Source organism: Brachypodium distachyon, chromosome 2 (assembly GCF_000005505.3).
Source record: "Brachypodium distachyon strain Bd21 chromosome 2, Brachypodium_distachyon_v3.0, whole genome shotgun sequence".
NCBI classification, from domain to species: Eukaryota; Viridiplantae; Streptophyta; class Magnoliopsida; order Poales; family Poaceae; genus Brachypodium; species Brachypodium distachyon.
Window position 1 is genome coordinate 31,921,466 of NC_016132.3, and position 26,999 is coordinate 31,948,464.

At 42.5% G+C, this 26,999-nt stretch overlaps 1 long non-coding RNA gene and 1 pseudogene across 2 annotated transcripts; one reads left to right on the forward strand and one right to left on the reverse strand.

Moving 5' to 3' along the window:
* Positions 1-6,294, forward strand: LOC112270604. Of its 2 annotated transcripts, XR_002962885.1 has the most exons (3): positions 4-188; positions 771-1,975; positions 5,876-6,294. It is a non-coding gene; the product is annotated as an uncharacterized LOC112270604 (long non-coding RNA). The 2 variants fall into 2 exon arrangements; XR_002962884.1 differs by lacking the exon at positions 5,876-6,294 and having other exon boundaries at positions 1-188; positions 771-1,467.
* A 6,189-nt stretch (positions 6,295-12,483) lies between these two features.
* LOC100829180 lies at positions 12,484-26,809 on the reverse strand (annotated as a pseudogene).
* Positions 26,810-26,999: the final 190 nt, after the last annotated feature.

Sequence of the window (26,999 nt, forward strand, 5' to 3'; positions counted from 1 at the left end):
CCGGCCCCAAACGACCTCCTCTGTCTCGACCCAGGCATGGTACCAGGCACAGGCACAGATCGGCGAGCGTTCCTCCCTCCTCTTGCTACCGATAATAGATGGCCACGCAGCAGCACCATGTCCTCTTCGATGTCCTTCACCGAGCTGCTGGCGAGCGTTCATGGAGTTGTTGTGACATCCCTGAGAAGGTACGACAACAACATCATTATGTATTCTTCCAGATCTGGAAAAGTTTTTGAGACAGTTGGATTCAACTCCGTTGGATCTGTCGGACCACCGTATTTTACGGTTGGAGCTCTCATTGGCACAATGGGAAGACGAACGCAAGACGATGCGCAAATTCAAGTGTTTCTTCTTAGTTTTCTTATTAACTTATTATTGGTTTGTGAAATGTTTTACTGAAACTGTTTTTCGGGAGAATAGCATCACTCGCTAGACATTAGTTTATTGATTTGCTTATTTGTAGTTTCAGAACCATGCAGCTCCGTCTTAGGGTGCATTAGCCAGGTTAAGCATCGTGAAATCTTGTAATCTGCGATTATCCCAGAATTATGTGTTACGATTGTTTAGTTTCAGAAGCCGCAGTTCCGTTTTTTAGCAAGATTAAGCCCTGTAAAATATTTGAACCATCGATTATCCCGTAATTATGTAATAGACCTGTTATGTGCTCTGAATGAATCATAAAACAATGCCCTTCACCTGACGTTTTTATGTACTGTAGCTTATCAAGTCTACATTTGAGCTGTCAGGACTTTTTTCTTAAATGTCAGGTCTACTCTTTGATGTGAATGTCGACACTGCAGTACAGCGCCATGCCTTAAAGCACTGTTCACAGCGGCGCCATGATTCCTGGAATGAGCAACGATATCACCCAGATGCAGACCTTCTCTAGTTCTCCCAAGCCGCGCACTCCAGAAAAAATGGAGCAGTCCTGGAACGGAGGCTTTCGAAGTCCGAGAAGGGACAAGGTTAGCCAAGAGAAATGTTTCCTTAGTTTTGCCACATTCTCAAGTCAAATTTGGCGAGCTCTTTTACACTGATTGTCGAGTACTTCTCAGTACTCCCGGGGAATTAATTTTGTCCGTTGGATTTTTGGATTACCTCGCGTTCCGGTCTTCCGGAATCTCAGCCCGCACATGAGGGAAGAAACTGTCATGAACCAGACCGTTAATTACTGAAGAATTCGACAGCAGTTCAAATTCAGTTATCGTGCGGCTCAGAGGAGAAGATACCACTTCACTTTAAGAAGATCCTGCGGCTCTGGTTGAATTCGGCAACGCTTCGTTACTTCGTCCGCGAGCTGTCTGACGGACTGTTCTCTCTGAAGATGTCACTGTCGCCGTCCAGTTCATTGTTTCTGTTTACTTTTCCGTTGATCCTTGCTATAAAAGGCTTGCCCTCTGTTGAGTCATGTATCCAGATATTTGCTAAGTAAATGAAACCCTAGCCGCCATCGAGCGCATCTCATCCCCTTCTCTGTTTTCTCATCCCAATTCCTCTGATTATCTCATCCCAAATTCTCAAATCCTGAAATTGATCGATTTACGGTTGATTTTAGTAATTAGGTCATCACAATATGGTATCAGAGCACTGATTCTTGGCCTCTTCCTCGTGTTTCTGGGACAGATCTGACTCGGGTTGGAGGGCAGGTTCCGCTGTAAAATTCCAAGGTCAATTTGTTCAGATTCAGAGTTAGAGGGAACTGTGGAGGCAATTGTGGATTCAGATCAAGTTTGGTTGGACTAGCTCCTTGCTTTTCCAGTAAAATCCCAATCTTGTTGCTGGATCCATAGAGGAGATGGGCAAGACCAAACTTGCGAGTGGAGGCGAGGAGGGAGTGATCACAGATGAGTACATGACCAGGGAGGATTTCCATAATTTCCACTCTGAAGTCCAGAAGAAGTTCGATGATCTCACCAGGGAACATCATGAGTTGGTAAAGGCACAGAGTGAGTCCAGGGAAAATCTTGAAAAGGTACATTCTGAGACTAACTCCAAACTTGATAAGTTTGATGAGATGATGACATCTTTACTGCAATCTGAGTATGGTAAAGATAAACTGAGACATGAGGTATCTGACAGAGCTTTAGTGTTCATGGTTACCACACACCTGGAGTTACTGAAAGATCGAGTACGTCACATAGGGGGCCAGTGAATGTGACCAATTTTAAGTTTTCTTCAAAATGAAGACTGAAAACAGTCACAGTACTTCAACAACAGAGATTTACTTAGCAAATTTTAGAGTTGCAGCGGAATGAAGAAAGATGAACCAGTTAAGCAGTAGCAGTGAAGACAAGAACAGTAAGAACAGTTGTACTTCAACAGAGAGTATAAGATTGAGGAACGATACTACCAGAACACGAAGACATGGGGATTTGTTTTCCAAAGTTCAAATTGTTGGCATAATCCTATGTCTCCGTTGAGGGGGCTGAGTCACACAAGACTTGCGGACACAAAAGTCCACCCAATCCTCCTGAGTTAAGACCAAAGTCTCGCCCAGTTACTCGTGGTACATCTTAAGGTGATCTCCGGACCTTCACAGACTGGTTGGTGGCGAATCACAAGTTTCGATTGCTCTTCAACACTGACTCCTAGCCGTCTAGGTGATGCCAATCACCAAGAGTAACAAATTTCAAGTGTTCGGCTAAAGAGGGGATCCCATTCTTCACGCTCAGTTGTGACCCGTTGGCTAAAGAGGTTTTCTCAGGTATACTTCAAAACATCTCCTTAGGGATCACCACCAAAACCGTTCGGGGTGGGTCGTCTTATATAGCCTTGGCCACGGCCGATTTAACCGTTGTGACCTGTTGGATAAAGTGATCCCTGAGAATCCAGCTCACACTTTGTCTCTTTGTCTCACAACGGTTAGATTACGTGGTCAAAACGTAAAGCGACAAAGTTTTTCAAACACATTTAAAATCAGAGTGAAAACTTCACGCGGAAGTTTCTGTGAAGCCTGAAATGCTTCATTTTTCACTCCGACGAAAAACACTCACACAGAAAATGGTTTTCACCGAAGCTGAACATAAAGATTAGGTTTCACCTAAACCAGCTCCATACTTCAAACCCTCCTTAATAGTACGGCGTTTCTATACTCAAGTGAAGAAAAAGCTACGAAAAGACCTATGAAGAAAGGTATGTTTCACATTCTTCTCCGTTCTTCACTGAGTTCTTCATACTTCAATCTAGTACCTGTACTTCAATTTTTAGGGGTTATCGATGCTAGCTAAACCAACTCTTCTGAGGAACTGAAACCTGAAACACTCCGTGTAACTCATTAGTTTCTCAACCATGTTGTCATCATTCATCAAAACTCATCCAGGAGTAAGGTTTCTCTTTCAATCTTCTCTTTTTTGGTGTTTGATGACAACACTGGTTAAAGCTTCAAAGATGGGAATAATAAGTGTGAAGGTTTTAGTTTCTGAGTTATATGAAGACTCCCCCGAAGATATGCACTATTTAAGATTGCTTTTGAATGCAAGTGCAAAGAGCTTTAGGAGTGTGAGGAAATCTTTATATTCTTCAGAAGCAAGGGTGTGCATCGTGTGTGTGTGTGTGTGTAAGGTTAGAGCAGCAATAAATAAGAATTCATATATGCTCATAACTTTGAAGTAAACAGATGCAGCACCAAGGTATTCAAGTAAACATGCATGCATGAGGAACGAAAATGCATGAAGATTAAATTTATTACAGGCATTGCAGAATCCTCATGTAAGAGGCAATATTAAGTGTACTTCAACATAACCAAAAGTTTCAAACCACGACGGACGGATAGGACTTAAAGTTTTCAAACAACGAAGAACGAAGAACCAGATAAAAAGCAAACTTGAAGCGACCGCTCCCGTACAGGGTTCGATCTCTGTGTTTACCGTGCTAGTCCCTGGATCGACTCACTAGCACACAAAGTGTCAAGATGAAATATCGAGATACAAAGGTCAAAGTACTTTATTACAACGCATTCATCCAGAATTTAATAATACTTACAACCTTACATGACCCCTTGGGTCAGCATAACAAAATAGTGCTTCAAAATAGGCAACGGAAAAGTAGAGCAAATGGGCCACAACTACTCCAAGGTGAGAGCATGTTGGAATGTAAGCACATGACCCAAACAACAACGACGAACCTCACTCTTCGTCTGATCCACCTGCATTGTTAATTGCAGCCACTACGTGGTCAATACATTGAATATATTGGCAAGTCACCAGAGAATATAAAAGGACCTACCAAGTACATGCATAATCTGGTTAGGTGGGGTTTGGCTATTTGCATAAAAGTATCAATGTTTCATCCTACCATTTTTAACCAAATAGTTTTATCTCTATTGGACACGGGGTAGACACACCCATGCTCCTATTAACCTAGAGCACATTGAGTAGACACATCAATGCTCCTACCCAGTTCAAACCATTCGTTTTATTAAGAAATTGGAGTGAGTGACACCTTCCTTACAGCCCCCAAATCTAGTCGCTCATAATTGTCCGTAACCGGGGACATGGCTAAGTACTTAGTTTGACACTCTCGAGAGGTGGTACACTTTACCCACAAAAAATTGACGTGTTAATCCCTTGCTGTCCTCAGGGTAGAGTAGCAACGGCATCAACTACAGGAATTTTCAGAACATAATTCCCCAGACCACCTGAGGGACGCGTTCCAACCTACACTGCTACATACCGATGTCACCTCGGATCTGAATTCATATTTCTTACATCCATCCTAGCAGAGCCCATATTACCATGTGTTTGTATTGGAAGCTACTAAATAGGAAACTAGTCCAGTCTCTGGTTACCCCGGGTGGCATCCCACATTTGCAATGCAGGCGCTCCCATAGACATGGCGAGACGACTCATAGAAATGGACCTGACGTCGCATACATCTCAAATACTCAAAACAGCCTACCCAGGACGGTTCATTGAATTACTTGCTTTGCCATACACTAGGAAAACATATTTTACTTCATATTGACAATAATATCACATTGTAATAATACCACCCTCGTATACTATCATAGCATAGCATTGGATTACCTACGATGGCAATTGGTGGTAAGGACATGGCAAGGGTATCCTATACTACTAGGAAAATCATAGCTAGCATAGGTACAATAATAATCCTAACAATGCAACTAATAAATTCTAGTGCATAATAAAATAATAGGATCATGGGTCATTCCATCGAGCCTGAAATCGCACCAGCTGCGTCACTTCAGCAAATCCATGCTCATTGCATAAAGATAAGACCCGAAAGTTTTCTATCGGACCTGGAATCGTACCAACTACGTTATTCTAGTCGAATCCATACTCATTGTATGAAGGTAAGCCCTAAAATTAGGCCTGGATATGCATCGACTGCATCCCTCCAGTAATAATTCTCACCTAAGGGTCGCTCCCTACAACCATGTTCATTACATGAAGATAAGATGCGTAGGCTTCCTATAGGGCCTGGAAACATACTAGCTGCGTATTTCGAGTATGCACAAACTTGACGAACGAGTCAAGTACTTAAAAACTAGAGTTCGATTCTATAAGACCCCAGCAGGCTAAGTGGAATTTTGCCAGTTGCCAGGTTCGAGCCTGGGGACTCGAATACTGATGAAATCTAGTGTTTTATTCGCCCTAGAGTGATTAACTGGACTCGACTTCTCGAGTATCTGGGCACATTAAGCATATATCCCTATGATCTCTCCTCATTGCATTTAATTTGCCCTGCTATCAAAATCATATTGTGAAACTGTTACTTACAGTCGAACATTAAACATCGGCTCGGACATTCCCTGAGTCGAGAACGCTTCTCATTTGAAGTCTAACTCGATGAAATACCGAGTCTGCAGCATTATGCAACTGGCTCAACAGCAAATTGAGTTTATTCTTTACAGGGAAAGTCTCTACTCAAGTCTTCGACTAACCTAGGCACTTGGGGGCTACTGACGTGGTTATGACTAACCACGTACTCGACTCGAGTATACCCGTTACGGCCTGGCTGGGGGCCCACAAGGAAGCCTACTACGACTCCAGGAGTATACATGCCAAATCTTGCAACTCAAGATAATGAAGATTAATTAGAGTATTGTCAAGAAATAGAATAGCTTCTTTTTCTACATGTGGAATGCATTTCTGATGTAAATTTGATGGCCTAACTGTTGATGATTTCCAAATGCAAGTTACAAAAGTGTGCCAACCGGTAATATGTGTTGCCCTCTGTTTTGTCACTTTATTCTATTCTTACTGATAAAGGGAAGAAAAAGTGATGAAAGGTTGTACTTGTACATACAGAAGGGAAATATGAGAGAAGTAAAAAGGAAGAAATTCATGAATAGTTTTTGGTTTGATGAAAAATGGAAGTTACAATTCTCCATTAGTGATTTTCTTATTTCTCGAGTATGTGAATTGTATGAGTCTTATGATTATATCTAGCTGATGGTGAAATTTAAATGAATTGAAAATTTGAATGAACTTAATTTGTCAATCATAGATTATATTTTGAGATTGCCTCTAGTCCTACGTACGTTGCACGTGCTCGATTACTAGTATATCCTAGGCCCTTGCCTGTCCCGAGCCTCCATCTTTTCCTCTCCCAACTTCTTTGTCCTCCCAGATCTGGCCAGCGCCGCCACCGCAGCGGACGCACATATATTAGATAATGCACTACACTGTAGGATCTTGTGCTTAGAAGTAACGGCCTGACTATTATTCTTTAACTTGAAATTGCAGTAGTGCAAATAGTTCTAAACAAATGCAGATCATAGGATCTTTGGTTATGCACATAATTACCTGTCATTAGATTGTTGTCTGACATATGTTCTTTGCATTGCTGTAGTGAAGATATTATGGCAATGCTACCTAGATGGCTACAAAACTTGAATATTCCATTAGAGGATGCAGAAAATGTGGAATCAGATGGTGGAAATTTACAAGGCAGTCCAGAGATTTTCTAAGATTGGAGAAATGCAGTTGTAACTACAGAAAATAATGAAGTTAGTATTTGAACTCCATCTCTAATTCTGCAATATAATTTATTCTTTATCAGTATACTATGATCATGTTCTCATTTCAGAATGCTCTCTATGAAAGAGGTGCTGGCAGTGACATCCCATATGAATCAAAGCATGAAGTTTAAGAATCATATCGCAATCCTCATGCTCCACCTAATATTATGCAGGTGCTGTTTGTAGTCTATTTTTAGGCTGTGTTGTTTGTAGTCTTTCAACGCTGGATCTTTAGTGTTTAAAGAAACATGAAGTTGAAGAATTATATTGCAATCCCCATGCTCAACCAAATATTATGCAGGTGTTGTTACAAAAATTCGAAACAAAAGATTGCCTAGACCATATGAAAATTGTCAAATGCTACAAGATGCTATTGGTTGTGTTATTTTTTGGCCTTGGTCACACGTAAGTCTATTTTAATTCAAGCATGAAACAACTTAGTATTGACATATCTGATAGGGTATTGTGATGTACAGGTCAAAAGAGTTCGTAAGAGAATGACTTCAAGTCAGCCAACAAACAACAAGTTATTTTAATTTCATCACAAAATTAAACATGTCATTCTACACTCCCAAAAGAGCTTATATTTTAATGTAGTTTATTCATTTTATCTGCCTACTTTGCAGGACTGTTGGGGCCAAGAGGCATGGAAAGATGGATGAGCAAAAAAGAATTAGTTCAGCAAAAGCTTATAGATATTACAACTATTTAGAAAGAAAATGTACATATATGATCTTTTCTTGATGTATTGCACTTTCATCTGCATGAATGTTTGATTCAGCTGTGATTTGTGGGCTCTATTAATGTATCATATTTGTCGTTGCAGTCAATCGAAGGCTGTAATATTTTCTAGTCTTGTTATGAGAATATGGTCATATATATGAAAGGAAGATGCAGATTATATATTACAATTGATTGTGTGTCCTCATACAACTAATTGTGTGATTGTCCGTCAAATTTAAGAAAACATAATTTTCCTAGAAAATTCAAAATTTTAAAATAGGCTATCCAAATATATTTTTACAGAAATGGGCTTGGCATGCGCGGTTTTCAATTATGATGGGCTGACAGAAAGGTGGGCCCACCTACAGCCTAACCCAACCCAATACTGACTCATAAGCTGGGCTAGGCCAAATTTGTAAAAACGCATCTATCTTTGTTGTCACGCAAATTGAGCGTGTCAAAATGTTGATAGAGACGTGATTGAAACGTGTCAAATAAAACGTCCTTACATGTATAGACACGAATTTGAACGTCTCTATGAAACGTCTCATATCCTGTAGTCACGCTTAGCTAGCGTCTCTAGGTAACTTGACACGGTCCCAGAGGAGACGCTCCAAGGACGCTTTGTGAAAGCGACTCTATAATCCACTAGAGATGAAATATCATGTCTTTAGCCTGCTAATTTAGCGTCTCTACAGGCATGTTTTGTTGTACTGACGATGAAGAGATATACTCTAATTAATCTTCTTTATCTCGAATCGCAAGATTTGGCATGTAGACTCCTGGAGTCGTAGTAGGCTTCCTTGTGGGCCCCCAACTGGGCCGTAACGGGCATACTCGAGTAGAGTACGTGGTTAGTCATAACCACGTCAGTCACGATCTCAGCGGTTTCAGATTCAGATAACCCATCGTCGAGTCAAGCGGAGTCGATGACCTTTGAGTCCTCCACCGCTCACCCTCAAGCTAGCCCCGTAGTTTTCGACAAGCTTGATGCTGGCATGGATCTTTTGTTCGGCGAATTCCACGCCTGAGCTAACTGATCCAGCATCCTTCGACTGCCGGGTCCGACTGCTCCAACTCCGGAGGAGTCGCCTCTTCTTTCTCCCCCAGGAAAAGTCTCACCGACAGACTCGGCGAGACCACTCAACGAAGCAGAGCAAGTCTCCTTCGAGACTCACCCCGATTCCGAAGCGGATCCACCTCCGTGTGCGAAAAGCCCCGTCCCAAGCGACGCTGGCGACTGCTCGGAACAAGGAAGTTGCCATGACAAGAACGACTCGTCAGGATCACCCGACGAAGCAGAGCAAGTCTCCCTCGAGACCTACTCCGATTCTGAAGTAGATCCACCTCCGTGTGCGAAAAGCCCCGTCCCAAGTGACGTTGACGACTACTCGGAACAAGGAAGTTGCCATGACAACAACGACTCGTCGGGATCACCCGACGAAGCAGAGCAAGTCTCCCTCGGGACCTACTCCGATGGCTAGATGAGGTATCTTAACATGGTATCAGAACCAAAGGTCTCGAGTTCGAGTCTCAGTCCCCCGCATTTTCCCATCATTATCCACGTCGGGCGTGGGGGAACTTCTATCTTTCTTTCCACATCCACGTCGGATGTGAGTGTTAAGTATATCAAATATACTCTTCCTATCAGATTGATCTTTTAGGTGAGATGGCTAGATGGAGTATCTTAACAGCAGTAAACTAGTGCGGTATGGATTTATGTACTCTAGTTGTGGTGTTCATATGGCAAAATAGGTTCTATGTATTTTCATGCATGCGTGCAATGCTTGTGTTTGTTCATTTTTTTCGTTTAATTCTCGCGTTAATTCGTGTGGGGCGTTGATGCTTGAGGAAATTTGCAAAGTATTCTCTTGGACATTACGTGTGCTTGTGGGTTTTTACCCTTCAATTTTGCTCGTGGAGATAGATCTGGTGGAAGGAAGATGGAGGTGCTGCTCTGCGGGTTGATTTGGTGGGGAAGAAGATGATGCGATCTGCGTGGGTTTTTTTTTTTCAAACACGCCGAGCGACGTGTCATTTTCATTGAGAAGAAAACGCAAGTACAACGAGGCAACAAAATGGGACTTAAACAGATCCCAAAACAAGAAAAAAGAGAAGAAGAAAAACAAAGGCCAAAGACCACTGTACAAGGGTAGGCATCAAAACCGAGTCCGGGGACGCGCGTGTGATCTGCGTGGGTTCTGGTGGAAGGGGCGAAAGCGACATGAATTTTTGGGCCTTTTTATTTCCGTTTTGTTGATTTTTTTTACCCATTTCTAGGCGGGCGTTCTGACCACGTCTAGGCCTCGCTTGGGCCAAGATTTTTCGCTGACGCCCAGCTGACGGCCTTGTTTTCACGCGGCGCACTAGCCAGCTGTTTCCGTTCGGGTTCCCTTGCTCCGCTCGCGCCGTACGGTAGTTCTGTGGGGCACGGTCGCCCCATAGTTCGGTCTTTTTTTCGTATTGGATCGCCCCCCTCTTGTGTCTAGCTCACGCTCCGCCACTGTCCCCAAGACCACCAAGCTGCTTTGGGATGCAGACCTCCTTCCAAGCAACCAGGAACTTCGCCCCCGAGCAATTGTCAGAACTCAGAACCAGACCACAGGAAAGATCGCCTTAGCTTGTCAATCTGCTGGATGACCCAAACTGGCTGGGAGATGGCGATCATATGGTATGTGGGAATGGCAGAAAGCACGCAAGGACCAGCCTACCGGCAGAAGAGAGGAACTGGACGTTCCAGCCACTTAGCTTTTTAGCAACCCCCTCAATGAGGGGCTGAAAATCAGACCCGCGAAGCCTCGTGGGGGAGAGCGGCATACCAACGTAGGCGCAGGGGAAGGAGCCGGGAACACAGGGCAGGGCATCCGAGATTGCAAGATTAATCCCTGGGTCTTGGTATTTTATGCGAAGCATGGATCTCTTAGCAAGGTTAACCTGCAGGCCTGACGAATCACCGAATAATTTCATGATGGCAGCGGCATGGCAAGCTTCGCTTGGAGAATTATTGATGAATAGAGCCGCATCATCCGCATAGATAGAAACCCAGTGGGCGATCGGCGGGTGGCCAATAGGCTTGAGGAGGCCCTGAGGCCCTCCCATTCAGCAGCAGCCGTGATGACCCTGAGGCAATCCATGACGAGAACGAACAGCAGCGGAGAGAGCGGGTCCCCCTGCCGGAGAACCCTCCTGTGCCAGATGCAGTCCGAGAGCTGCTGGTTAGCAATAATAATCTTGGTGGACGCTGAATGAAAGATGATGGAAATCCATAATCTCCAACGATCAGGAAGGCCACGATGTTACAGCAAAGGAAGGAGGAAATCCCAAAAAACCGAATCAAAAGCTTCAGAAATATCTAATTTCACCATGATGGCCGGGTAACCAGACCTGAACAAACTCTTGATGGTGAAGTCGACGTAACTGAAATTGTCGTGGATGCATTTCCCATTGATGAACACGCTTTGGTAAGAATCAATGAGCTCTGGCATATGGGGCCTCAGCCCTCAGGCGAACGGCAAGAATTTGATGTAGCTGTTCGGCATGATGCGGCAAGCTGTTGATGTAGACATTGGGGGGCTTGGTAGATGCATTAATTGGCTCCAAATTCAATACATGATATTGATATTGAGATGTAATGCCAATATTTTTGTTTGGATGTTGAGGTATTTGAAATCGAAACTTGATATTGAAGTTGAATGCCAAATCATGTTTGGATGATCAAATTCCAACTTTCAAGGTCCAATATCTACATCCAAATAAGTTGTTATAGGCCTGAATTGGGAGGGGGTGGCAGCTTTCTCTGATTTAGGAAGCAGGACCATGAGCGCCCAGTTGAGAGACTTGAAATCCTGACCTCACCCAACCAGTACTGCTGCAGCGCGGCGAGGACATCCGACCGAATGATGATTTTGTAGCAAACCTCGTAGAATTTAGCAGTAAAACCATCCGGGCCAGTCGCTTTCTCGGGATTCAAACACATGATGATGTGCTTCTTCACTTCCTCAAGCTGAAACGTCAGGACGAGATCATGAAGATCAGCCTGCCGGAAGTGCAGCTCCCCAAACCTCTGAGAGCTTGACCGGGGAGCAACTGAACCAAGGATGGAGTTAAAGTGCCTCGATCTTCTCCTCAGTGCCGAAGACCTGTATGTCCTCAAGAGAGAACACCAATACATACAGCCCTTCGTCCAACAAAAAAAATACATACAGCCCCACCCACTCTCCCGCCAAGAATCTCTCCGAGGCCCTTTGCCCCGGCTAGGGCCCAGCATCCTCCTTGATGGCAGGAAGAAGGCTACCATCAATTTTTGGTTGAATTTTTGGGGCATTTCTTCAACAATTTATGTGCCTTGCAATTTGTGAAGAATACATTCTTTAATCTCTCATTTGGACAACGGTTTCACTGCTGCACTGTTTGCTGTGAATCTGTGATACCGAGTGTAGCTACTAAGAATACTCTTGTGCAAGAAAAGGATCACTCTTCGTAACTTCTGTTTTGAACCAAACACATATTCTGGCGGGCTGGCGGCAACTACGTTTGCATTACGAACATTTGAACCAAACGCCCTTCTTAATTTCAGAACTGGAGTATAACCAAATGAACAACCTCAATTGCTCACCAGTTTCTCCCAAAATATAACATGAAAAAGGATTAACCAGACAGCCGAACAAAAAGGTTGTTTGCACCCACCACATTGGGGTGAGTTTACATAAACCATTTTCACTCGTGTGGCCATGGGGTCGAGTCTAAAATTGCCAATATTACCTTTAATTCGCATCTCTGCTAATGCAGTTTAGTTATGTGCCAAAACCAGTATGAGGATTTACATGACTGTTAGGAAGTTTCTTCCATGATCCTGATTAGTGAAGTTTCGTGAGCTCTTCCACTATCTTACATAGCTCATCTGCACGGAGCCCCATTACCTGTGAAACCTCCTCCATTTTACTTGGGCTCAGACTGAGGAAAGATTCAATCAGATCACCATCCACAAAGTTCCAGGCCTCTGCTGTCCTCCTGACGTTATAGAATGACCGCCATTCCACATGGCTAAGATTGCCAACGCTCTTGATGAACTTCACAAGGACGGACTGCAGCTTCTCGAGGAACATACTGATCATATGGAAGGGAGGCAATGACACCAATAGCACCATTGATCGTGCCAAAGATGACTGTAGGAATCTGGCCTATCTCCGAGTCCATGTGGTGTGTCACTAGAGAGCCGTGATGCATCCTATTTACCAAGTCTCCCAGATGGTACTCCCCAACGACCCCGGGATGCCCTGAGTGCAATGTAAACAGGTTGCAGCAATTGTCTGCACCAATATAAATACCATCTCTTGATGAACTTCACAAGGACGGACTGCAGCTTCTCAAGGAACATACTGGTCATATGGAAGGGAGGCAATGACACCAATAGCACCATTGATCGTGCCAAAGATGACTGTAGGAATCTGGCCTATCTCCGAGTCCGTGTGGTGTGTCACTAGAGAGCCGTGATGCATCCTATTCACCAAGTCTCCCAGATGGTACTCCCCAACGACCCCGGGATGCCCTGAGTGCAATGTAAACAGGTTGCAGCAATTGTCTGCACCAATATAAATATCATCATCGAGCATTGCGACTGCAGTTATCCAGCTTGTGTTAAAATCCCGTGTTACCACTTCAATCAGGCCTTCTTCGTGCTGCCGAGGAAAAGAAAACAATGTAATCAGTACGATGGAGAAACCGCTGCAAACTTTTTTGGGATTGACAGATGCATGCATCGAATGAACTGAAAAGTGTGGCTATGCCTATACCTTGTACATCAGCAAGGATACTGATCGCACCATGTCTCCAACTACAATGAAATCACAACGGGTTAGAGTATGCAAAGCCAATACGCAGCCACAGTAGCCGCACTCTGATTGCAGTTTATGTCTATTATCTCGCCGCACCCACTTGTACACTATGATCTTCTGATTAACAGCAGCCAGTAATTTTCCATTTAATGTATTAAGCAAATACACAGCTCCTTTGGTTTCTCTTTCTGCAACTAGTCATAACTTTCTCTCTTCAACTAAGAAAATCAGAATTCGTCCCTGTAGTTGCATTGGTACCAAAACAGACGAGTTAAGTATAGGAGAAATGTTGAATACTTGGATCAACAGACCCATCAAATACATGATAGTCATCGCCTCATCAGAAGCAAAAATTTCTGCCAGAGAAGAACAGGAAATCTATGTTGCTTAAACTTGGCATGATTCAACTCAGTCATGTAATAATAATTCTACATCAAGAGAATTTGATAAACCCATCCTCTTTATTATGCATAACTTAGCTCGTTGAGAACAGATCAAAAGAATAGCAATTCATGAAGTCAATAGTAGGCATTTTAATTGTCACAGGGTTGTTTTTTAAAAGGAAATGAGAATAGGTATAATATTTCTATCAGATATTCATGAAACAGTACTTGAGAAAAAGTCTGTAAGATTTAGAAAGTGCATGCCGTTCATTCAACATCAAAGTCAGAGAATATTACCTTCGTGGGTTCAATTTCATAGGGTAAAATATATGCTGTTCCCACACAGTAGTAAAAATTATCATCGTCAGAGAACGAACAGCTTACGATGGAGCAACCGCATTCAAATTCATCAAGAGTATGTGTTGACAAAACCCAAAAGGTCTGGTAATCTAATAGACGAACAAAATGTTTCCCGCTCTCTGCATGAATGTACTTAGGCTTGAAACTGCAGAGTGCAAGTGTCCGAGACTGTTCCTGGTGACAGATGCGGCGTGCTTGTTCTTTCAAGGGGATTGTGTGGATATGAAGCTGTCTGATATCATTGATTTCTCCAATTGAAAGTTCAGATTCTTTTGCTAACACGATACTGTGACAACAAGAAATAGCTCAATGCAAATCCAAGGAATATTTTTAGCGAAAGAGCTGACACAATAAGTAGCCAGAAACGCAAACAACACGAGAGAGGGAGGGAGTGACCTTTCTGGAAAAACAGCTGTGTTAAAGGGGCATACATGATTCACTTCTTTCAAATTGGCATAACTATGTAGTAACTTCTGGTCACTGATGTATATGACAGCCGGCCTATCTGATGCAGCAAACACATGGGTTCTATTCTGAGATGAGAATTTTTTTTTTTTGACGAAAATGCAGCAGCGCTGTCTTTCATTAATTAAGACGAAGCGAAAAAAGGTTATTTACAGAGCCAAGAAGAAGAACAAGGAGCGAACAAGCAGACAAGCGGACAAACTGAAGGAGGCGAATTTCGGGGGGGCGAACCCTATGAAACCAACAAATCTCAATCATCTAGAAGGAAACGACTGCCTTGCATCCTGCATGCTTCCAGGACATGAGCTCATCGAAGGCAAGATCACAAAGCTTGGCCACGGAGACGTGCTTGGAGTGAAAGACCCTTTGATTGCGCTCTGACCGGAGGTGCCACCACCCCAGCATGACAACGGCCCCAAGCCTCTCTTTAAGCACGGCGGAGGAGCATCGCCGAGCCTCGTCGAACCACCACTCAGAGAGAGACTTAACAGAGAAGTGAGGCATGGAAAGAACCTGAACATTGACCTAGCACAGGAGCCGAACCTAGAAATGAGAAGTGAAGGAACATGTGGCAAACAGATGGGTGGCAGTTTCTGGCAAAGTTCGGCATAGCTGGCAAATAGGATTAGCAAGAATACCCTTTAAAGTCAGCCGATCCGCAGTGAGGCATCTTTGAAGAGCGACAATCCAAGAAAAGAACTTCACTTTGGCGGGAATTTGAATTTTCCAAATAAGCGCAGCCTCCATAGAATAGGCTCTTCCAATTAATTGAAGATGGTAAGCAGAAGCAACCGTGTACCTGCCCGATGTCTCTAGCTTCCATGAGATTGAGTCCGGCACGTCGGAGAGGGAGACACTTTGAATAATATTCCACAAATTGATGAACTGGAGCAGCACCTCATGAGTAGGCTGACACTTGATGTTGCGGATCCAGCAATGCTCATTGAGCGCCGCCTTGACACATTTGCCGCGAGCCCGAGAGTGATTGTAAAGGGCAGGAAAGCGCTCTGCAAGCGGTTGACCAAGGATCCAAGGATCAGACAAAAAAAGAGCATCTCGAGCCATCCCCAAGGTGGAATCCGGTGGCAGCATGGAACAGGGCAAGGGTCACACTGTCTTTTGCGAAGTGGCAGAAAAGCTCCTTATCGATGCCTCCCCATGCAGAGAAGAGCCATCGAACTCTGAAGGCTCGTCCATGCCGAGCGAGATCAGGAATACCAAGGCCGCCATAAACTTTGGGTGCGCACACTTTCTGCCAAGCAACAAGGTTTTTGGCTCCAGCTGGGGAATCAGAACCAGCCCAAAGGAACGAGCGGCACACTTTGTCAATTTGCTTAATAACCCAAGCCGGCTGTTTGATGGACACCATTTGATACGAAGGCCACCGAGAGGACAGAATTGATGAGAATTAAGCGACCCGCCTTGGAGATAAATTGCCCTTGCCAACCAGCAAGTTTCTTTGCGACTTTGTCAATGGTGGGTTGGAAGTCGTTCCTCTTAAGCTTTGAAGCAAACAAGGGCATACCAACATAGGAGCAAGGGAAGATGCACGATCGCAGCCTAGGGAATTGACAGCAAGCTGAATCGTCCCATCATCACATCTAATACCAAAGATCCGACTTTTGCTGAAGTTGACCACGAGACCAGTAGCATGCCCGAATAAATTTAAAATTTCAGCGGATAACTTCTTGATCTTGAGGGCTTGGGTTGAGAAAGATCATCGCGTCATCCGCATAGAGAGAGATGCGAGCCAGCCGGCTGCGCCGACCAATAGGCAGCAGGAGCGCGCTTTCTTCAGCAAGCGTGAGCAGACGAGCCAGACAGTCCATGATGAAGACAAAAAGAAGTGGTGACAAAGGATCGCCCTGACGCAAGCCTCTACGATGTGAAATCCTCTCCGAGAGGGACTGATTAACCAAGATTCGAGAAGTTGAGTTCCTGAGAAGCATAGCAGTCCATTGAATCCATCTGCTTGGGAAGCCTAGGTGCAGCAACAACTTGAGCAAAAAAGTCCAAGAGACCGAGTCGAAAGCTTTAGATATATCAAGCTTCAGCATGAGGGTAGCATGGTTGTCATGGTGAAGCTTCCTAATGGCTGATTGGACAAAGATAAAATTGTCGTGGATGCAGTGACCTCTGATGAAAGCACTCTGATAAGAGGAGACAAGCTGCTGCATGAAAGGTTGCAACCTTATAGCCATGACTTTCGTGGCAAGCTTAGCAAAGCTATGAATCAAGCTAATGGGGCGAAAATCTTTCGGTTGGGAAGCTTCCTCAGATTTGGGCAGGAGAACAATGGTGGCAGAGTTGAGCTGCATGAGATGCTGATCATTCATTGTCCAGAACAACTACATTGCAGCCATGACGTCCCCTTTGATGATAGGCCAGCAAAACTGAAAGAATTTAGCAGTGAAACCGTCCGGGCCAGGAGGTTTTTCAGGATGCATCTTCATAATAGCACTTTTGATTTCCACCTCATCAAAAGGCCTGGCAAGATTTGAGAGATCAACATTGGGCAGAGGCAGGCTGTTGAGCTTGAGCGAGCGAGGGTGAGTGACCATCTCACCCACAATCGGATCAAAATGATCATACAACATCTCAATTTTATGCTCAGTCGAGGTGGCGGATACACTGTCTTTGGATAGCACAGGGATACAATTCTTTCTCCTTCTGCTAGAAGCGCGAATGTGGAAGAGCTTGCAGTTAGTGTCACCAATCTTGAGCCACAGGTAACGAGATCTTTGGCGCCAAATTGATCTTTTGATGGAGGCAATACCAACGCAAAGAAGCTTTAGCTTTTTTCTGAAAGCGAGCTCATTGACAGAAAGATTCCGGCAGTCTCCGGCTTTGTCCAACATGTAGATTAACTCATTGACAATTTCACTTTGCAGAGATAAATTGGCACGGAATTGGGAATTCCATTTCGAGAGGGCCTTGGAAGTAATAGATAGTTTGGAGTGCAACGTGGCAAAGGCATTTGCATTTACAGCAACAGGAGCAGAAGACCAAGCATCGCTGACAGTTTGAATGAAATCAGGTCTCGAAGTCCAGAAATTTTCGAAACGGAACCTCCTGCACGGCCTGAAAGCAGCATCAGAAACGAGCAGCAATGGGGCATGGTCAGAAACATTGGTAGTGATTGCATGAAGCAGGCAGCTAGGGAAGGAATCGTTCCAGGCAGCATTAAAAAGAACACGATCCAATCTGACTCTGACATTTCTAGATTGCTCGTTGCTCCAAGTGAAGATACAGCCATGCATGTACATTTCTTTCAGCTGAAGCTCATTGATGAAATTTCTGAAGGAATTGAGCAACCCTCTGTTTATATTTCCGTTACTCTTATTAGCAGCCCTGGCGATCAAGTTGAAGTCCCCGGCAATGATGATAGGAATGTTGATATGCAGAAACTTGTCTTTGAGGTCGGCGAGAAAGGCACGCTTGTCGGGGGCACTCTGAGGACCATAGACATTCACCAGCCACCAACAGCAATCTGACAGACGATCTTTGAACAGGGTAGCAAGCATGTTTTGAGAGTTGATAGACTGCAGCAGAATTAAACTAGCGAGACCTCCAGCGGAACCTTGAGCAGGTACAAACACAAATTTGGTGAAGCAGGAGCCGCACGTGGAACTAACATCCAAATTAGAAACATCACTAAGCTTGGATTCTTGCAAACAAACAACAGACACGAGGTTGTTGGCAACCAATTTATTGACAGCACTACAACGGGCATGGGAGTTAAGCCCCCTGACATTCCAAACTAAAATTCTTAGACATGTACTACTGTTCAATACAAAACTGAAGAGGTGACCATCTCCAAGACCACAGAAGGAAGACCGAGGAAGATATTACTGTTAACGGACAAATTTTCTTTTGCAAGGAAGCAACATAAGGAGCATACCGCTTCAATAGTGCATAGCAGAATAGAACGTGGAACCACTTCACCCAAATGCTCCTTCCTAATTAGTTTAAGTCCAGGGAGCGAAAATATCCTCACACTTATATCTGTCCACATCCCAACAGCTGCAAGGGAGCTATACTGTGGATTCTCACCAATTGGATTTATGTCAAGACAAGAAATCTCATGTTCAAGCTGTATATGTTTCAATGGCACAATCTTAGAGCTGGTGATTTGTAGGTAGACAAGATGGCAATTACCAGTTGCCAACAAAACCTGCGAGATTCCAATAATGTGTATCACAAACGGCTACAACATGAAGCCACAAGCATTAATATGGTAAGGCCACGCATATGTTTATCATCTGAACCATGTGAATTTATACATATCCAAAATCGTAAACACCCCCCCCCCCCTCTCTCTCTCTCTGACACACACGCCTGCACCCTTTGCGCGAACAACACACACATTTCAGAAATGAAAGGCAATGACCAGAACTTTTCGTGACAATCAGCCAAGTAATGGGAGCATGTGTAATACCCTAAGCTTGGCGAGCACATGATTTGTTCTTTAAAATAGCATTGCTAGATTTGAAGTAGATTCCAGAACTGATAGTAACCAGAATGTCATCACAACTAATAAGCCAACTCAATCAGGAGAGCTTCCGGGTAATCCAGCAAACAAATTTATGACAAGTTGTGAATAATTTCCAACAAGTTATATACTCCCTCAGTTCCTAAATATAAGAAGTCCTAAGTTTGTCCTAAGTCAAACTTCTTCAAGTTTGACGAGTGGGTCCCACCTGTCGGATCCGGTGTCAATCTGCTAGATTGTGAAATTATGGGTTTTCTCTGACAGATTAGTACAAAAGTTGTGGTTAAGTGAAAAAAAAGTTCAGAAGTTGTGGTTTTCTGATACTCCCTCTATCCAACAACTTTGACTAAATTTGAATGTCTATACAATAAGTCACATCTAGATACATTCAAATTTTGACAAACTTGAGACATCTTTTATTGGACGGAGGGAGTACTAAACTTCCAAAAATAAGTGTTCCTTAATATTTAATCTTACTAAAACCATTTGGAATTATAGATGTTGGTAGATTTTCCTATAAACTTGGTCAAACTTGAAGAAGTTTGACTTAGAACAAACCAAGGGCTTCTTACATTTAGGAACAGAGGGGGTAGTTTACAGTTGCTCTTGTACTGCTATAGTACGGAACATTCAGCGGAATTATTTACTAGTATATACAGAAGTCTCAAAGTTGTATACATGTTCTGATCAGCTTCCACCCAGCTTGTGACTGGTTAGCGATTATCATTCTCAATGAGACATATTTAAATTTACAGTGAAAACAACTAGGTTTCTACTGTAACTGGTTCGGTATCAGTGTCCAAGCTCTCCCTGTGGTGTAAGTGGATTAGAATTTAGAAAATATAAGTACATGATGAAACAAAAGTAGCGGTATGTGGTCCATGTGGATACACAGTTTGCAACCTTACATCAAGAGTTACCAGGAATAGGCAGAATGTAATCTGCGAAGTAATTAGTCTTGAAAACAGAAATAGAAATAATTAGAGTACTGTCACAAAGATGTATAAATTGGAAAATATCATCAAATGTGAGGCTGGCATGTGCAGCCTTAGAGCCACATTTCAGTGACATGCTGTATGATATTTTCCAACTCGATGATCTTAATGATGGTATCAAGCGATATTACCAGAAGAGAATCCAACCTGGTTCGTGTTAGCTGCTGCAACATTGACTGAAAATCTTGCTGGTGCAAACCACTGATCCAGTAATTCCAGAGAAACAGAGCTGACTAATCTAACAGACCTGGAAGTAACCTGCTATCAAGATTACAATATATAAGGTAACTAGTGCAAGCGGAAACCACGCACATGAAGAAGAACTTAAATGCAGACCAAACAAAATAAGACAGATGAGTCAGAAAAGGGAACCTGTATAAGCTGATTGTGGATGGCACTTCCACAGGCCAGAGTTTGTGTTTCTGAATCAAATCCTTTTATATCAACTTCTTCCAATTCGTTTTCCATATTCATTGCAAAGAAGTGTGTCTCGTTTATAAAGGTCACAACCAAGAACGTGTCATATGGATCATTCAATGAAGATTTCATAGACCATAGTCCTTTCATGCCTCTGAGTTCTACTGAAGCCTGGTTACCCATGAAGAAGCAGTACAAGCATTCAGTAGGCAACCCAGAGTTCAAAACAGCACGGATACAGTTAAAAAAGGAAAACATCAGACCTGGTCAGTAATCACTACACCATTATGAACTGCCCGAATTGAACCATCTTTGTATGCACCCGAACAAGTAATCACCTGGCCTTGCCCTCGCCTTTCAGTATCAACCACACAAAAGTACACAATTGGTCCAGTGTTCATAAATTGTTCAAGAATTTCAACAAATGAAGCGCTTGCATCAGCTTGAATATTCAGTTTTATGAGCTGTTAAGAGCAATAGCTTGTTTAGGTGCAAACTTACAATGCCACTAGCCGTAAAGGTTGGAACGAAAGAACACCAGAATTTTCACATGGCCAGAGCAGTGAGGTCAACCACAAAGATGCAGTTGTATTGCCACGTGCAGCATGTGTATGAGTGTGCACACATAAACATGTTTTGGAGTTTAGGCACATTACACCGAATCTTGAATGGGCCCCACTAGGATGCAAGATCAGATCTATGACTAGTACACTTGGAAGAGTAAAGGACAAAGGCAATTCAAGTTGATGATACCTACCTGTGAGTCTCCAAATCGTGAACCAATATAAACGAGACTACTATCAAGATATGATATTGTTGATGCAATCGACGTCTCTCCCATGTAGTGAGTTTTCAAATCAGTTACCCTAGATGCCACCATAACATGGACAAAAGAAATTCAAGAGGCATATCAATTTACTATGGAGTGTAGAACCCTCTTTTCTCAAAAAGACGCGATAGATGGATACCTTCCCCATTAATGGGTAATTACAATTAAGTGCAGAGCGCCTGTATTGTCTCCATATAAATAGCGCGAACCATCTGGATCGACCCGCCCAACAGCTCTAATGATAGACTGCACAAGAAATGATGGAGCATAAATGATTGCCAGAGTGAAACTGTTGTACACAAATAGTAGTTCGCACGAAAACAGAAGAGTAGTACACGTAATCTTACCTGCTTTATTGATAGAGCTTTGAATGTTGTGGCACTGCAGTAAACTATTGTGTGCTCACCAATTATGATGACACCACCTAGTGGTACAGGTATTAACAGATGAGCACTGTTATCTAAATTGCTCTGAGACCAAGAACCTTCAACAAAATCTTTGTCCTCCAGTGCAACTTCATATGTCTTAACATGTCTGGAATCCTTGTTGTCCTGTTGTGTAATATGGAAACAAGATGAGTCACAATCATGGCTGCATTACACATAACAAAATACTCCCTCTGATCCTAAATTCTTGACTCAAATTTGCCCAAATATGGATGTATCTATTCTTAAAAAGCATCTAGATACATGTAATATTTCGACAACAATTTAGGATCGGAGGGAGTACAAATCAAGGAACCAAAAAGGAAGGCACAACATAAGAAAAATGGAAGAAATGTTTATTTTATGTTAGAGGGAAGATCATTACGTTACAGCAGTCAAAAGTTCCATGTGGAAATGATAGCGATCAACCCGCAAACAATAAAACATAGCGTGCACAAGAATGTGTTCCACAAGATACAAGTTGACAAGCTACTTTAATAAGAAGAGCATAAATCAACACATTACACATTGTGATGTATGTTTTGCTTAGTACAAGATGTTAATGCCACGCGCCTACACCAACCATAAATAATGAGGATGGAATTTATTCTGAGTTTAGAACATAATCATTCTTGTTTAGGTGTAAGAAAATGAGTATACCTGGTGAAGAACTACTACAGTAGGTCTAGCACAACCATAGAAACACTAGAAGTTCTTGAAGCCTGACACATCCAGAAGGAAAAGGTGATTAATATTTAAATGTACAACGACATACTTCAAAAAATTCCCAGTAAGTGCATAATATGTTTAATGATTGTCTAGTAAACTTGAAATCTTCATACACTAAACATGATAATGACCAAATGATTAGATCGCACAATTATTAAAATAAAACAGCATAACCCTAAACAAACCTGAAACAAAAACGCCCAATTACACTAGCACATGTCATGATTGATTGAGAGTACGGAAAACATATTATAACATCCAGGAAAATGCTATGCTAGTAGCAATAGAATTGGCAGATGGTCACAGCGATACCGTAACCTTGATCAATAATTTTCATTCACCATTATTCTATAGCATATATCATTTCTCAGAAGTAAAAAAGGAAACAACGAGTAATACACACGAAGGCTGCATTTGGAACGCATGATCAGTTTTCCTAATAATTCCTGCACAAGTTGGACTATTTCCTATGAAATTCATCCACTCCAAACAGAACCTATGGCATGTAGAAGAAAAAGAGTAGAAGAACAGTGGTTGGTTCTTCAAATCCACTGTGCATAATAATGCATTAATTTACTAGGCAGTCTAATTTGATGAATGGTGGTCTTAGCATCATAAGACAGTCCACAACTTCAACCAGATAATATATACGCTTCATCGATCATAACTGCGGTTGAATTTATAAATATGTACAAACAGTACCTGATGTTTAAAGCTTCCTTCAGGTTTCCTTTGTTATCAAATGGTATAACATGGAAATAACAAAAGTTTTTATTTATTTCTTTTATCACAAGAGTATTCGTATATCACTGTTTGACCTAGGATTTGAACCCAGGCCAAGCACTTCAGTCTCCCAAGTCCACATTACCAAGAACACATCCCTGTGGTACATTTCTCCATTTATCAAAGATATAGTAATCCGTTTCCTTCGAACTTGAATAGCATAGACTCTACTCCAGGAACAGACTTGCAAACTCATGAAAACAAAAGTGTATACATAGCTTACCTTAAATAAGCCATCGTATAGAGAGAGACCAATCAGTCGATTTTGAGGATCAATTACTCCAATCTACACTTCAAGTAACACAATTAAATTATGAATTGTAGTATAATAGTGATAAATTAGACTAAGAATATACTCCCTCCGTTCCTAAATTCTTGTCGTTGTTTTAGTTCAAATTTGTACTAAAACAGCGACAAGAATTTAGGAACGGAGGAAGTATTATACAACTACTCTCATCAAAAAGTGTTTCAAATGTTTGTTATTAAGAACTACATAACTGTACAGGACTCTTAAGAAGAAAGCAAATGTTTCTGAATAAAACCCTCCATATTTCTGTACATATTGGTGGTTGTCCGTTAACCCTACTGCGACTACCCCTAGCTTGATAGATATAATCACTTGTTTGCCACCCATTCAATGTGGTACCTACATGTATCGTCATTTTTTTATTGCAGTTGGTTGGCTTGACATATACTTTTGAGATAATTGTTTTCTCAAATAAATATTTTAAGAGAATTCTATTTAGCATAAAATTGGAAAATATGAGCACATAAATATTTAAAACAACTCATGTATGTAATATATATCTTTTGTTTAGTAGCAACGCACATGCATTTAGCTAGTTAAAAGAACAAGTCGAGAGAATCACACTACCTGTCCATTATCTGTAGGGCATCCAATAAAATCAGAAACATCCCCACCAGATCTGCATATTCAAAGTGGTTATTTCCTTATTAAGATTTACAAAAGCTGAGAAAAGATTCCACAAACTTGCAAGGTAAATTTTGCTCTAATGGTGAGTGGCAACATAAGGGATTTGGATATCAATATGCATAATATCATAAGACAGACAACTAACATAGAAAAACATTTGCCATGTCCATCAGAAGATCCTTAAAACTAAGCAAAACCTTACTAGGCTACTCATTTGAAAGGTGTCAAATATATTAATATGGTTAGGGGCTTGGGGAATGAATGCATACTACTAAGACAGATTCCAGTTGAGTTCTATCAAAAGGTAAAGGTACTGGTTGGACTAGATTGATCTTCAGGTCACTACCTGCCTATAAAATAAGTCTTAGAACCACCAAACCAAGCGGTTGCAGGAACAGATATAACATACCGGGTACATAGCTATTAACAATAATCGACTGATGGATGGACTTAAGATAAGCATCAGTCCTGATCATTGCTGTATATGTACAGAACGTGATGAATGAAGGTCTAAACCTTGTAATAAGCTCTGAATTTCTTCCGTCCCAGTGAAGAACAATGCATCTGTATCTTTCCATACAGATGAAAAGAAAATCTTGAGTTTCACTCTGGGAATGAAAAAGAAAATAGCTTACGAGTTATGATTATACTACAGAAATACTGCTAGAGGGCAAGGAGTGCCTTTCAACCAAAGGAACAGAAATTGAACTCACACGAGAACGGAAGAGCTCAAGTGTTGCAATTGTTCCATACAGAGGTACATCAACCATAAGCTGGCAACCAAAGGAAATACTTTATAGTTGCATCCAAGGAACTAATAGGTCCAGAAGAAACTACAACTGGTTAACTCAAAACATATTAGGGCCTGCTTGGATTCTTGTATTTATCTGAACAAGAGTAGCCATCATATAACCCTAAATAGCACATAATGATGCAATACAAGCGATTGACATATTCTAGGGGAGGCAAATGTCTCTGACCTGAAGGCCCTGAGGGGTAAGCAAATAAATCTCCATACGGTTACATTTCCTGAAAGTTTGTTGTGCAGAAAAGCATCAGCAAAATTTAAATAAAACATGCCAGATGATTTTGTTTTCATTTCATTTTAAAGAAGGAAAATCCCTTAACCAAATAAACCACAAGCTAAAAAGTTACCGTACACCCACACTTTTCAATATCTCGTCTAATTAGAGTTCACGATCTTGTAAGCTTCTTGAGAGGCATTACAATTTACAGCATCAATGTCACCATAACAAGGAGCTTGTTGTTATGAAGACATCAATCGCCTCTGAATTGGGATGCTATTACTAGCCAGTGGCTACCACTTTGGCAAACTAACAATTGCAAACAAGGAAAGAAGACAGGATAATGCCTTGCATCCCAGGATGATTAAGAGAAACTTACAAACTTGACGATTTTGTAAACCCAAGATCCGTCACAATTTCAGGAATTAAAAAAAGAGTAACCCAAAAAAACCTCAAGCAGCCCACCGATTACGAATTTCATACCAATCCACGGCCAATCCTATAGCTCGGATCTCTTGGGGAGTTCAGAATACCGGAACAAACCAATGACTCCATGAGAGGCTTGGATTTTATTTTTTTCACGCTTGTAAATTTTCATCCAAAAAGTATCACCCTATCCAAAATGTGGCATCCAAAAACAAATAATATTTCTCGAAAACGAGAACTAAATTGAGAGCACACCCACCTCTCTGGAATACGATCATGTTAGTTCCTGAGCAAATAAGCACCGATGACCGATCGATCATTGCAGAAAGCATCGATGGGGCGGCTAGGGTTTTAGCCGAGCAAACTAGAACCCTAGCCCCGCCAAGCTACCCTCACAATCCTAGCGACCTCAGAAACCAATAGAGGAACAATCGCGCGGATTCAGAGAAATGCGTTAGAGGTGCTTACGCGACGATGAGGTTGAGGTGCTGGGGCGCGGTGAAGTTGCCGACGCACGAGTGGGAGACGGCCGTGGGCTTGTGCGCCGTCACAACGTAGTTCCATGCCTTTATATTCCCCTGCAGGCCGCCGAAGCAGCCGCGATCGACGCCGGCGCCGGAGAAGAGCGAGGAGAGGAGCAATGAGAGCGGAAGCGAAGAGCTCTGAGGGGAGGTGGGGGTGATGGAGCAAGAGCCAACAGGAGAGGAAATGAGGAATTGCGGAGAGCGCGGCAGGTTGCCTTATGGCGGTCGAGCTGGGCTGCAGGCCCTCTATTGCTGGATTGGGCTCGCGTGTGGGTCCGTTTCGATGGCCCATACGGATTTAGCGTTTAAAAATTGGGGTGTCAGTCGGGAATGTTATTTATTTGTTAGGAAACACAGTCTGTGTGACCTCCTCACTGCCGTCTACAGATTGGGACGGCGTGTGCCGCCAAACAGGAGTGCAATCATGGGGTTGGGCTCATGTGCAACGCCTACATTTGAGTCATCTTTCTTGTGGTGCATCGCTATTTGGTCAAAAATAGGCCTTGTTGTCCCTTAACAAGATTCTCGATTGTTATCTCGAACTACATTGACAGATGGCATTGGAGTTGCATCAAACACAGGAGTTCCGTCATTGTCAGAGTTGTGTTCCTACCATTAGGTGGATTTGTAGAATCAGCCATAATATCTTGTGAAGGGACAACATGGCCTA